Source organism: Crinia signifera, chromosome 1, assembly GCF_055691185.1.
Source record: "Crinia signifera chromosome 1, ASM5569118v1, whole genome shotgun sequence".
NCBI lineage: Eukaryota > Metazoa > Chordata > Amphibia > Anura > Myobatrachidae > Crinia > Crinia signifera.
The window spans coordinates 14,367,198-14,382,833 of record NC_139217.1 but is presented as its reverse complement, the minus strand read 5'-3'; the positions used below and the strand labels follow the sequence as shown (position 1 = coordinate 14,382,833).

The 15,636-nt window shown below is 41.6% G+C and overlaps 3 pseudogenes; all 3 read left to right on the top strand.

Moving 5' to 3' along the window:
• Positions 1-753: 753 nt before the first annotated feature.
• On the top strand, positions 754-871 carry LOC146040992 (5S ribosomal RNA; annotated as a pseudogene).
• Positions 872-7,948: 7,077 nt separating this feature from the next.
• Positions 7,949-8,066, top strand: LOC146040981 (5S ribosomal RNA; annotated as a pseudogene).
• A 7,085-nt stretch (positions 8,067-15,151) lies between these two features.
• Positions 15,152-15,269, top strand: LOC146040969 (5S ribosomal RNA; annotated as a pseudogene).
• Positions 15,270-15,636: the final 367 nt, after the last annotated feature.

The window sequence follows — 15,636 nt, the reverse complement described above, 5'->3', positions numbered from 1 at the left end:
GCAACCCACTGTTGGGTAATGAGTGACCAGCGCTGTTAATAGCAATAATTTCCAAATCCTGATTGCATGCATACTTTATTGTGATTGATACTTAATTCACTGTTATCATCTACCCCTTCTCTCCCTTTCCCTATACTCTGTTGATAACAGCACAGAATTTACTTTACAGACTGTATCATTATCTGCTTCCTTAAACATAAGGCAGCAAAAAACTGCTCCATCTGTCTTTGCAGCACACAGACTGGGCAATCCAGCAACAAATCTCCTCAAGGTAGCATAATAGCTCCTGTCAGAAATCACCACTCACTGACACTTGTGGAGACTAAGATGTACCACTCATGAGGATACAATCCCCAAAAAACTTTGGATTAACCAATTCCCGTTACTCTTGATAAACCCCATCCCATTTTTCAGCTACAACACTACCAGTAACAACATCCTTGGTTGTGCTGCCCTTATCATTTAATTTTTTCTTTTTCTGGGACAGGATCAGCAATCCTTGACTCTCTCATTCATTATTTGACACCTAAGGTGGATGATGGACAGCAGAGGTTAGGGACTGCATTATTGACACCAGCCCATCTTTTTTGCTGTTCTCTTCTGATTTCAGTGCTCTCTCATCAGTCGCGTCGTATCCATCCCCCCTGCAATGCGGGTGAGCACCAGGGTGGACCATTTAGGGCGCCTCTGACAGCAGAAGCACCTTATTTCATTTGAGCCTCAAACTCGGGTATCCCTCTCACATGTTTACAATATTACTACCATACCACACTGGATCGCCTGAACCCATTCCGATTTCAGCAGCTAAGCAGTGTTGGGCCCGGCTAGTACCTCTGGGAGGACTCTTTGGGAATACCGGGTGTTGTAATTAATTTGCAGTAGGGGATTACCTCTAGATACAGCTCAATCTTACCTATCTTTCTAATGCTTCTACAATTTTCACATTCGTCAACTTTTTACTATTTCTTTTCACTGTCAGGTAGAGACCGTGCATTACTATTTCCCACTTCTGGGTAATAATCCCTCTTTATAATGTTATGACGGAGACAGACTAATACATGTCTCATTAACCTTTTTGATTCGGTGTGTCAAGCGTTCACAACTATATACCTGTACCCTGTATAATTTTCCTTGATATTGTCACCAATTGATCATTTTGTGTCTAACAGGGACCTCCTTTTCTACAGGTATTTGTGTATTGTTTACCTTAAACATTGCGCCCACTTTGATAATTAAATCAAGGACCCTCTTTCTTCTTTGACAGGTTATTAACCTTTTATCCTGTGATATTTCCAATTACAATTTATTGAATATGTATTGTCTTGTTTAGCACATTGTTTGCATCTGATTTAAATACATTCCTTTTTTTAGAGCGTAATCTTAATAAAAGTTAAGTCTTATCTCCCCATTTATCATTTCTTCACACAAACTATACTATTGTCATCATAAAGTGTGCCCCAAAAACCCGTCTGCATGTTCCCTTTTTGGTCTTTCTTATGACCAACCCCCCCTTTTTTTGTCTCACAGTTTTAATACTGAACATCCTTTGGGAGCACCACCAGCCTAACACTGCTAAGATATATTCTCGTAAAAAAGCAGTAACCACGCTGGTTCTGTCTATCTAATACCTTTGTACGATTGTTACTCAATGTACTTTTCAAACCAGTGCCAATCCTTCTTTCTAAATCCACTTAGTTCCAAACTGAGTTCTTTCTCAGGTTCTTGGATTTGAGCACGGTTTATTATCTACTCTGTACCTCTGACTTCTCAGATCTCTCTTACTATCTTACAAGACATCAACACCGAGGTGGAAGAACAGCCGACTTCATCTCGCTATTATCATTACACCTTAATATGTCCACATTTAATTTACGAAGTGAATTAACAAGTCGACATAGAATAAATGACTTCAACACTATATTTCCAACTCAATCAAACCTGACTGATACTGACCAAACGTGGGATGACGATTTGGCCAGTCTGAAGAGATTACTCCAAAAACAAATACGCACAAACTGGGACCTCTCCAGTTTGGAGAATTACTACAAGCAGAAAATCACACCACGAGGCCTCAGACCGAAAACTTTCCCGGCCTTCGATCTGGCCACCGACACTCTCAAGAAAGAGTGGGAGACGAGCCTTCTCAAATGCTCTCATGAGCTGATGTCCATATTGATTCGTCACAACAACCTGATCCTAGAAGAATGTTCTAAAAACATTGAAGAATTAGGCAAAAAATTAGAAAAGTGGGAGCAAGATCCACAATTCCAAGCAAACTTCGACAAAAACAAGAAAGAACTAGACCAATACGAGACAATCATCATAGACCGTAAAAAAACTAAATTTCTAAGAGATCAAAGAGATTTTGCAACAGGCAAAATATTCAATTGGACACGTTTTCAGAGAGCTCCAAGGAAGAACTACAACCAAGAAAAAAGAGGTACACCATCTCCCTCAGAGTCTGAGTACTCAAGCGCTGACGAACTGAGCGACAATTCATACGACAACTCACACATCAATAACCAGCAACATTTTTTAGACTTTGGAGGGGGAAGGGGTTCCTATCGAGGGGGAGGAAGACAAGAAGGTCAAAGAAGAAATCGAAGAAGGGATTGGACACAATGGGAGCCACGACAACCAAGTCGCCAGTCACAGAGGAAGAAACCCAACTAGTTCCACCTACTTCCGGCCTCCAAATTATCAATCTGTCCACCCATACTCTGACCACCGACCAACAAAATGTCCTACACAAAGGTCTCTCTTTCTCACCCACTGGCAAGTTTGACAGATTCCGATGGGAAACCAGTATACAGTTATTCAGTCGCAAGCTTCTTCTCACTAAATTCCATGCCTCTCGCAAAGATTCCACCGATTCCGAACGGACCCCAGAATGGTCAACAAGAGAATTACAGGCCATTAAGGAGCTTGAAGACCTGGAGAATCCAGAAGAACCCAGTAACAGCAGACATATTTGCAAGAAGCGCTCAACATTCTTCCCGCAAGATACCATCTGCCCAGAAGTACGAGTCTTTACTAACCTAGTTGCCAAGGACCTGGACCAACTATACCTTAAGAAAAAAACTAATAAATTCTTACCAAAAGGTAACTTGAACAAACAGGAAGCAAAGGCACTCAGAGAAATTAAAGAACTAACGGATATTGTTGTCAAACCATCTGACAAAGGTGGAAACATTGTTATATGGCCTGTCCCGATGTATTTAAAAGAGGCACACAAACAACTCAACGACACATCGTGTTATACCAAATCCATGTTCGATCCCACCTCGAATTTCCTACTTGGATATAACAAAATTATTGGCAGGGCATTGGCCAATGGAGTCATTACAAGATCAGAGCATAAATACCTGGAGAACCCTACACCAAGGGTAGCAACATTCTATTTACTCCCAAAGGTCCACAAATGCCTGGAAGAACCACCCGGAAGACCTATTGTGTCCGGAAATGGCTCCCTAATTGAGAATGCATGCACCTTTCTGGACATTCATCTTCGTCACCATGTGGTCAGCTTACCATCGTACACTAAGGATACCACAGATGTCCTCCAGAAACTTCACGATATACAATTAGACGATGACCATCTTCTCGTCTCATTAGACGTTGAATCTCTCTATAATTGCATCAATCATGATCTTGGCATCCGAGCAGTGAGATATTTCATGCAAATGGAGGGCATCACCCCCTTTCATGAATTTCTATTGGAGCTCCTGGACTTTTCACTCCGGAAAAACTATTTTATCTTTGAGAATTATTATTACGTCCAGGGAAGGGGTACTGCGATGGGAGCAGCCTGTGCTCCCACATACGCAAACCTCTTCCTTGGATGGTGGGAGAGGGAAGTTGTTTTCCAAAATGATTCTGATACTGAATGTATCCAAAATTGGATGAGGTACATTGATGACATCCTTGTTATCTGGAAAGGGTCTAAACTCCATCTTACCCAATTCATCGAGCGACTAAACACCAACGACCTGAATTTAAAGTTCACTTTCGAATGTGACAGTAACAGTATCAACTTCCTGGACTTGAGAATTTACAGGGATACCAACAACATGCTCTCCACGGAACTGTATCGTAAATCCACCTCTACGAATAGCTTGCTTCACAGTACCAGTTCTCACTTCCCCCCGACTATTGACAACCTTCCAAAAGGCGAATTTCTACGACTCCGGCGCAATTGCTCTGATGACCAGGTTTTCAAGGACAAGTGTGAAGATCTATCGCAGAGACTCCACGAACGTGGTTATTCAAAAAGACTCATCAAGAGATAAAAGAAAGCCGTACTTTCCACCTCCCGTGAGCAGATTTTGTTCAAAAGTCCCAAAGACACCACGTCTAAGACGATCCGACTGGTAGGAACCTTCTGCCAGGAATGGAAATCGATTAAAAATATCATCCAACGACACTGGCCCATTCTTCTGTCTGATCCTGATCTCGCCGCAAACCTGAACACACGAGTAGACATGAGCTGGCGCAGGGCACCTAACCTGAAAGATAATTTGGTGCACAGCCACTACACCTGAAACCAACCGAGGAAACCACAGACCACAGGAACCTACCCCTGTGGCAATTGTAAAGCATGCGGTCACGTCAACAACATCAAGACTGTTGATGACAAATTTGGAACACCGATTCTGATCAGGGAACATTTCAACTGCAAAACCCCCAACGTCATCTACTGCATCACATGCCCTTGCCAGCTGAGATATATAGGCATGACCTCCAGACCTCTTAAACAGAGGATTCTAGAACACCTAGGTAACATTAGAAATGCCGTTAGTGACCAATCCAGAATGAAAACTTTAACATCAGTGGCACGACACTTTTTGAGAAAACATGCCTCCAATACCAAAGATCTCAAATTCTGCGGTCTAGAACAACTTCATCTTGGAAGAAGAGGAGGAGATATCAACCAAGCACTCCTCCGCAAAGAAAGCTGGTGGATCTTCCACTTGGGATCTCTGACTCCCAAAGGCCTCAACGAGGGGATCAATTTTAGTGCTTTCTTGTAATAGCTAAACTCTTCCACTCTCTTTTTGTAAATTTTCATTCTTATTATACTTACATATCCCTTCTTTGCAAAGTAAGTCACGCAGTGGTACCCCGATTTATTTTATATTTATTTTATATTTATTTTATATTATATGGCCAACCTCTCCAAAATATCCACATTTGCATGGTTCCATAATTCACCAATCCTCTGCAGCCTCTAACCTGCTTCCATTCCTACTCAATTATGTAACATAGATAATAATGCTCCTTTCCCATTTGGGACTCATCGTCATAGTGTCTAATGGATAAACCCTAGCTTGGACCCCAACTGTCCCTATCTTTTACTAGCAAGTATATATATCCACAGAACACCATTTTTCTGCTTATAAGTATCATTCCCCATTATCCACACCTATACCTCTTTTCCATCTAGTACCACATAAAGGAAATGACTTAATGGCAATCACTATCCATTTTATTATGCTATTGTATTTAATATTTAATAGAGAACGTGCTCATATATTTATTAAATATACTATATACATCATGTGTATACAGGACCACATTATTTCAGTCCATTCCCTTCTTCCCACAAGCAGCCCCTGTTAACCGTTCATCAACCAATTTCTCAATGCATATGTGGTGGACTTTTCTGCATTATATCTTCATTATCGCATACATAATTCTTCTGCATTATATATATATATATATATATATTTTTACTATATATACTTTTTCATTACATTCTTCATATATACATACATTTTTCAGACAGACATTATATACACTTTCTCTGCCATTGTTGAGTCCAATAATGATTTTCTGTATTAAATATCACAGCAGCATCCCGTAAAGCCATCGCAGTTCATCACTGTACAATTTATGTCCAAATCGGTACTTGCTGTTCACGTACTAACTACCGCGGCAGCATCTCTTTAAACTATCTCAGTTCCCCGCTCTGAATCTCCGCTATCACAAGCAGAGCGCAACACTGCGTCCCCTGTATCATTGCCCCCTCCCCGCTCTTTCCTTCCCATTGCATCTTACGGCTATTCCACTCATTTCATTAGCCACCCCTTCACGCCCCCTCCCCCCGGCTCCAATTGGTCAGAGCCACACACTTATACCGGCTGTTCTTCTTCTCGGGCAGCGTCCTTTGAGAAAGCCACAGGCGAAACACGTGTGAGGACACGCCTCTGACACACCCCCAACCTCCGTCTTCCACGCTGACTACTACCTGACAACAGGAGCAGCGGCTCCCGGCATCTGGCGTCGGGTGCCGCGTCCTCTAAAGCTAAGTACCGTTTCTCCCCCCACTCTCCTTGGGGAGTTCACTGTCTTAGTCATCCGCACTATTCTCTACCTCCAGGCGGCATAACTAAATTTATACCCCACAGGCGGCCCCCGCAATTGAATGCCGGTAACCGTCTTATGTGGGGTCTATAACTTTAAGCCAGCACCCAAATGTACTGACCCTTTGTTTTGACTCGGAGGGTTCATACTTTAACCAATATCTGTAATATACTGAGCATTTGCGCTAATTAATCACATCTGGTCCTCTATGCCAGTGATTACAGGCAGCAGCACCGTATTGCAGCATTTATCCTGGTATTTAGTACTCCGTGCACTCAATATCATTTGATTCTTTTTGTACAAATCCTTGTACAATATAACTATCAGATATTGGGTATGTAATACTGTCACTTTTCTCCATGTTGTGTATAACACTGCTACATTTGAAATCCGCTCACAGCAGTGGGAATTGTCTCTATCTAAAAAGAAATTATATGGAATTGTCTTCATCTGCAGCAATTGTTTATTAAGAAGAAACCAGCGCTGTTAACAGCAAAAATTTCTAAAAATTTCTAAATCCTAATTGCATGCATACTTTATTGTGATAACCCGCACACAGCAGTAGGGTACGGTGAATTTTCTTCATTTGCAGCAACTGTTTGGTAATAAGCGATCAGCGCTACTAACAGCAACAATTTCCAAACCCTTACTGCATGCATACTTCATTGTGATTGATACTTAATTTACTGTAATCATCTACCCCTTCTTTCCCTTTCCCTATATTCGTTTGATGACAGCACAGAATTTATTATACAGTCTGTATCATTATTTGCTTCCTTAAATACAAGGCAGCAAAAAATCGCTCCATCTGTCGTTGCAGCACACAGACTGGGCAACCCACTGTTGGGTAATGAGTGACCAGCGCTGTTAATAGCAATAATTTCCAAATCCTGATTGCATGCATACTTTATTGTGATTGATACTTAATTCACTGTTATCATCTACCCCTTCTCTCCCTTTCCCTATACTCTGTTGATAACAGCACAGAATTTACTTTACAGACTGTATCATTATCTGCTTCCTTAAACATAAGGCAGCAAAAAACTGCTCCATCTGTCTTTGCAGCACACAGACTGGGCAATCCAGCAACAAATCTCCTCAAGGTAGCATAATAGCTCCTGTCAGAAATCACCACTCACTGACACTTGTGGAGACTAAGATGTACCACTCATGAGGATACAATCCCCAAAAAACTTTGGATTAACCAATTCCCGTTACTCTTGATAAACCCCATCCCATTTTTCAGCTACAACACTACCAGTAACAACATCCTTGGTTGTGCTGCCCTTATCATTTAATTTTTTCTTTTTCTGGGACAGGATCAGCAATCCTTGACTCTCTCATTCATTATTTGACACCTAAGGTGGATGATGGACAGCAGAGGTTAGGGACTGCATTATTGACACCAGCCCATCTTTTTTGCTGTTCTCTTCTGATTTCAGTGCTCTCTCATCAGTTGCGTCGTATCCATCCCCCCTGCAATGCGGGTGAGCACCAGGGTGGACCATTTAGGGCGCCTCTGACAGCAGAAGCACCTTATTTCATTTGAGCCTCAAACTCGGGTATCCCTCTCACATGTTTACAATATTACTACCATACCACACTGGATCGCCTGAACCCATTCCGATTTCAGCAGCTAAGCAGTGTTGGGCCCGGCTAGTACCTCTGGGAGGACTCTTTGGGAATACCGGGTGTTGTAATTAATTTGCAGTAGGGGATTACCTCTAGATACAGCTCAATCTTACCTATCTTTCTAATGCTTCTACAATTTTCACATTCGTCAACTTTTTACTATTTCTTTTCACTGTCAGGTAGAGACCGTGCATTACTATTTCCCACTTCTGGGTAATAATCCCTCTTTATAATGTTATGACGGAGACAGACTAATACATGTCTCATTAACCTTTTTGATTCGGTGTGTCAAGCGTTCACAACTATATACCTGTACCCTGTATAATTTTCCTTGATATTGTCACCAATTGATCATTTTGTGTCTAACAGGGACCTCCTTTTCTACAGGTATTTGTGTATTGTTTACCTTAAACATTGCGCCCACTTTGATAATTAAATCAAGGACCCTCTTTCTTCTTTGACAGGTTATTAACCTTTTATCCTGTGATATTTCCAATTACAATTTATTGAATATGTATTGTCTTGTTTAGCACATTGTTTGCATCTGATTTAAATACATTCCTTTTTTTAGAGCGTAATCTTAATAAAAGTTAAGTCTTATCTCCCCATTTATCATTTCTTCACACAAACTATACTATTGTCATCATAAAGTGTGCCCCAAAAACCCGTCTGCATGTTCCCTTTTTGGTCTTTCTTATGACCAACCCCCCCTTTTTTTGTCTCACAGTTTTAATACTGAACATCCTTTGGGAGCACCACCAGCCTAACACTGCTAAGATATATTCTCGTAAAAAAGCAGTAACCACGCTGGTTCTGTCTATCTAATACCTTTGTACGATTGTTACTCAATGTACTTTTCAAACCAGTGCCAATCCTTCTTTCTAAATCCACTTAGTTCCAAACTGAGTTCTTTCTCAGGTTCTTGGATTTGAGCACGGTTTATTATCTACTCTGTACCTCTGACTTCTCAGATCTCTCTTACTATCTTACAAGACATCAACACCGAGGTGGAAGAACAGCCGACTTCATCTCGCTATTATCATTACACCTTAATATGTCCACATTTAATTTACGAAGTGAATTAACAAGTCGACATAGAATAAATGACTTCAACACTATATTTCCAACTCAATCAAACCTGACTGATACTGACCAAACGTGGGATGACGATTTGGCCAGTCTGAAGAGATTACTCCAAAAACAAATACGCACAAACTGGGACCTCTCCAGTTTGGAGAATTACTACAAGCAGAAAATCACACCACGAGGCCTCAGACCGAAAACTTTCCCGGCCTTCGATCTGGCCACCGACACTCTCAAGAAAGAGTGGGAGACGAGCCTTCTCAAATGCTCTCATGAGCTGATGTCCATATTGATTCGTCACAACAACCTGATCCTAGAAGAATGTTCTAAAAACATTGAAGAATTAGGCAAAAAATTAGAAAAGTGGGAGCAAGATCCACAATTCCAAGCAAACTTCGACAAAAACAAGAAAGAACTAGACCAATACGAGACAATCATCATAGACCGTAAAAAAACTAAATTTCTAAGAGATCAAAGAGATTTTGCAACAGGCAAAATATTCAATTGGACACGTTTTCAGAGAGCTCCAAGGAAGAACTACAACCAAGAAAAAAGAGGTACACCATCTCCCTCAGAGTCTGAGTACTCAAGCGCTGACGAACTGAGCGACAATTCATACGACAACTCACACATCAATAACCAGCAACATTTTTTAGACTTTGGAGGGGGAAGGGGTTCCTATCGAGGGGGAGGAAGACAAGAAGGTCAAAGAAGAAATCGAAGAAGGGATTGGACACAATGGGAGCCACGACAACCAAGTCGCCAGTCACAGAGGAAGAAACCCAACTAGTTCCACCTACTTCCGGCCTCCAAATTATCAATCTGTCCACCCATACTCTGACCACCGACCAACAAAATGTCCTACACAAAGGTCTCTCTTTCTCACCCACTGGCAAGTTTGACAGATTCCGATGGGAAACCAGTATACAGTTATTCAGTCGCAAGCTTCTTCTCACTAAATTCCATGCCTCTCGCAAAGATTCCACCGATTCCGAACGGACCCCAGAATGGTCAACAAGAGAATTACAGGCCATTAAGGAGCTTGAAGACCTGGAGAATCCAGAAGAACCCAGTAACAGCAGACATATTTGCAAGAAGCGCTCAACATTCTTCCCGCAAGATACCATCTGCCCAGAAGTACGAGTCTTTACTAACCTAGTTGCCAAGGACCTGGACCAACTATACCTTAAGAAAAAAACTAATAAATTCTTACCAAAAGGTAACTTGAACAAACAGGAAGCAAAGGCACTCAGAGAAATTAAAGAACTAACGGATATTGTTGTCAAACCATCTGACAAAGGTGGAAACATTGTTATATGGCCTGTCCCGATGTATTTAAAAGAGGCACACAAACAACTCAACGACACATCGTGTTATACCAAATCCATGTTCGATCCCACCTCGAATTTCCTACTTGGATATAACAAAATTATTGGCAGGGCATTGGCCAATGGAGTCATTACAAGATCAGAGCATAAATACCTGGAGAACCCTACACCAAGGGTAGCAACATTCTATTTACTCCCAAAGGTCCACAAATGCCTGGAAGAACCACCCGGAAGACCTATTGTGTCCGGAAATGGCTCCCTAATTGAGAATGCATGCACCTTTCTGGACATTCATCTTCGTCACCATGTGGTCAGCTTACCATCGTACACTAAGGATACCACAGATGTCCTCCAGAAACTTCACGATATACAATTAGACGATGACCATCTTCTCGTCTCATTAGACGTTGAATCTCTCTATAATTGCATCAATCATGATCTTGGCATCCGAGCAGTGAGATATTTCATGCAAATGGAGGGCATCACCCCCTTTCATGAATTTCTATTGGAGCTCCTGGACTTTTCACTCCGGAAAAACTATTTTATCTTTGAGAATTATTATTACGTCCAGGGAAGGGGTACTGCGATGGGAGCAGCCTGTGCTCCCACATACGCAAACCTCTTCCTTGGATGGTGGGAGAGGGAAGTTGTTTTCCAAAATGATTCTGATACTGAATGTATCCAAAATTGGATGAGGTACATTGATGACATCCTTGTTATCTGGAAAGGGTCTAAACTCCATCTTACCCAATTCATCGAGCGACTAAACACCAACGACCTGAATTTAAAGTTCACTTTCGAATGTGACAGTAACAGTATCAACTTCCTGGACTTGAGAATTTACAGGGATACCAACAACATGCTCTCCACGGAACTGTATCGTAAATCCACCTCTACGAATAGCTTGCTTCACAGTACCAGTTCTCACTTCCCCCCGACTATTGACAACCTTCCAAAAGGCGAATTTCTACGACTCCGGCGCAATTGCTCTGATGACCAGGTTTTCAAGGACAAGTGTGAAGATCTATCGCAGAGACTCCACGAACGTGGGTATTCAAAAAGACTCATCAAGAGATAAAAGAAAGCCGTACTTTCCACCTCCCGTGAGCAGATTTTGTTCAAAAGTCCCAAAGACACCACGTCTAAGACGATCCGACTGGTAGGAACCTTCTGCCAGGAATGGAAATCGATTAAAAATATCATCCAACGACACTGGCCCATTCTTCTGTCTGATCCTGATCTCGCCGCAAACCTGAACACACGAGTAGACATGAGCTGGCGCAGGGCACCTAACCTGAAAGATAATTTGGTGCACAGCCACTACACCTCAAACCAACCGAGGAAACCACAGACCACAGGAACCTACCCCTGTGGCAATTGTAAAGCATGCGGTCACGTCAACAACATCAAGACTGTTGATGACAAATTTGGAACACCGATTCTGATCAGGGAACATTTCAACTGCAAAACCCCCAACGTCATCTACTGCATCACATGCCCTTGCCAGCTGAGATATATAGGCATGACCTCCAGACCTCTTAAACAGAGGATTCTAGAACACCTAGGTAACATTAGAAATGCCGTTAGTGACCAATCCAGAATGAAAACTTTAACATCAGTGGCACGACACTTTTTGAGAAAACATGCCTCCAATACCAAAGATCTCAAATTCTGCGGTCTAGAACAACTTCATCTTGGAAGAAGAGGAGGAGATATCAACCAAGCACTCCTCCGCAAAGAAAGCTGGTGGATCTTCCACTTGGGATCTCTGACTCCCAAAGGCCTCAACGAGGGGATCAATTTTAGTGCTTTCTTGTAATAGCTAAACTCTTCCACTCTCTTTTTGTAAATTTTCATTCTTATTATACTTACATATCCCTTCTTTGCAAAGTAAGTCACGCAGTGGTACCCCGATTTATTTTATATTTATTTTATATTTATTTTATATTATATGGCCAACCTCTCCAAAATATCCACATTTGCATGGTTCCATAATTCACCAATCCTCTGCAGCCTCTAACCTGCTTCCATTCCTACTCAATTATGTAACATAGATAATAATGCTCCTTTCCCATTTGGGACTCATCGTCATAGTGTCTAATGGATAAACCCTAGCTTGGACCCCAACTGTCCCTATCTTTTACTAGCAAGTATATATATCCACAGAACACCATTTTTCTGCTTATAAGTATCATTCCCCATTATCCACACCTATACCTCTTTTCCATCTAGTACCACATAAAGGAAATGACTTAATGGCAATCACTATCCATTTTATTATGCTATTGTATTTAATATTTAATAGAGAACGTGCTCATATATTTATTAAATATACTATATACATCATGTGTATACAGGACCACATTATTTCAGTCCATTCCCTTCTTCCCACAAGCAGCCCCTGTTAACCGTTCATCAACCAATTTCTCAATGCATATGTGGTGGACTTTTCTGCATTATATCTTCATTATCGCATACATAATTCTTCTGCATTATATATATATATATATATATATTTTTACTATATATACTTTTTCATTACATTCTTCATATATACATACATTTTTCAGACAGACATTATATACACTTTCTCTGCCATTGTTGAGTCCAATAATGATTTTCTGTATTAAATATCACAGCAGCATCCCGTAAAGCCATCGCAGTTCATCACTGTACAATTTATGTCCAAATCGGTACTTGCTGTTCACGTACTAACTACCGCGGCAGCATCTCTTTAAACTATCTCAGTTCCCCGCTCTGAATCTCCGCTATCACAAGCAGAGCGCAACACTGCGTCCCCTGTATCATTGCCCCCTCCCCGCTCTTTCCTTCCCATTGCATCTTACGGCTATTCCACTCATTTCATTAGCCACCCCTTCACGCCCCCTCCCCCCGGCTCCAATTGGTCAGAGCCACACACTTATACCGGCTGTTCTTCTTCTCGGGCAGCGTCCTTTGAGAAAGCCACAGGCGAAACACGTGTGAGGACACGCCTCTGACACACCCCCAACCTCCGTCTTCCACGCTGACTACTACCTGACAACAGGAGCAGCGGCTCCCGGCATCTGGCGTCGGGTGCCGCGTCCTCTAAAGCTAAGTACCGTTTCTCCCCCCACTCTCCTTGGGGAGTTCACTGTCTTAGTCATCCGCACTATTCTCTACCTCCAGGCGGCATAACTAAATTTATACCCCACAGGCGGCCCCCGCAATTGAATGCCGGTAACCGTCTTATGTGGGGTCTATAACTTTAAGCCAGCACCCAAATGTACTGACCCTTTGTTTTGACTCGGAGGGTTCATACTTTAACCAATATCTGTAATATACTGAGCATTTGCGCTAATTAATCACATCTGGTCCTCTATGCCAGTGATTACAGGCAGCAGCACCGTATTGCAGCATTTATCCTGGTATTTAGTACTCCGTGCACTCAATATCATTTGATTCTTTTTGTACAAATCCTTGTACAATATAACTATCAGATATTGGGTATGTAATACTGTCACTTTTCTCCATGTTGTGTATAACACTGCTACATTTGAAATCCGCTCACAGCAGTGGGAATTGTCTCTATCTAAAAAGAAATTATATGGAATTGTCTTCATCTGCAGCAATTGTTTATTAAGAAGAAACCAGCGCTGTTAACAGCAAAAATTTCTAAAAATTTCTAAATCCTAATTGCATGCATACTTTATTGTGATAACCCGCACACAGCAGTAAGGTACGGTGAATTTTCTTCATTTGCAGCAACTGTTTGGTAATAAGCGATCAGCGCTACTAACAGCAACAATTTCCAAACCCTTACTGCATGCATACTTCATTGTGATTGATACTTAATTTACTGTAATCATCTACCCCTTCTTTCCCTTTCCCTATATTTGTTTGATGACAGCACAGAATTTATTATACAGTCTGTATCATTATTTGCTTCCTTAAATACAAGGCAGCAAAAAATCGCTCCATCTGTCGTTGCAGCACACAGACTGGGCAACCCACTGTTGGGTAATGAGTGACCAGCGCTGTTAATAGCAATAATTTCCAAATCCTGATTGCATGCATACTTTATTGTGATTGATACTTAATTCACTGTTATCATCTACCCCTTCTCTCCCTTTCCCTATACTCTGTTGATAACAGCACAGAATTTACTTTACAGACTGTATCATTATCTGCTTCCTTAAACATAAGGCAGCAAAAAACTGCTCCATCTGTCTTTGCAGCACACAGACTGGGCAATCCAGCAACAAATCTCCTCAAGGTAGCATAATAGCTCCTGTCAGAAATCACCACTCACTGACACTTGTGGAGACTAAGATGTACCACTCATGAGGATACAATCCCCAAAAAACTTTGGATTAACCAATTCCCGTTACTCTTGATAAACCCCATCCCATTTTTCAGCTACAACACTACCAGTAACAACATCCTTGGTTGTGCTGCCCTTATCATTTAATTTTTTAATTTTTTCTTTTTCTGGGACAGGATCAGCAATCCTTGACTCTCTCATTCATTATTTGACACCTAAGGTGGATGATGGACAGCAGAGGTTAGGGACTGCATTATTGACACCAGCCCATCTTTTTTGCTGTTCTCTTCTGATTTCAGTGCTCTCTCATCAGTCGCGTCGTATCCATCCCCCCTGCAATGCGGGTGAGCACCAGGGTGGACCATTTAGGGCGCCTCTGACAGCAGAAGCACCTTATTTCATTTGAGCCTCAAACTCGGGTATCCCTCTCACATGTTTACAATATTACTACCATACCACACTGGATCGCCTGAACCCATTCCGATTTCAGCAGCTAAGCAGTGTTGGGCCCGGCTAGTACCTCTGGGAGGACTCTTTGGGAATACCGGGTGTTGTAATTAATTTGCAGTAGGGGATTACCTCTAGATACAGCTCAATCTTACCTATCTTTCTAATGCTTCTACAATTTTCACATTCGTCAACTTTTTACTATTTCTTTTCACTGTCAGGTAGAGACCGTGCATTACTATTTCCCACTTCTGGGTAATAATCCCTCTTTATAATGTTATGACGGAGACAGACTAATACATGTCTCATTAACCTTTTTGATTCGGTGTGTCAAGCGTTCACAACTATATACCTGTACCCTGTATAATTTTCCTTGATATTGTCACCAATTGATCATTTTGTGTCTAACAGGGACCTCCTTTTCTACAGGTATTTGTGTATTGTTTACCTTAAACATTGCGCCCACTTTGATAATTAAAT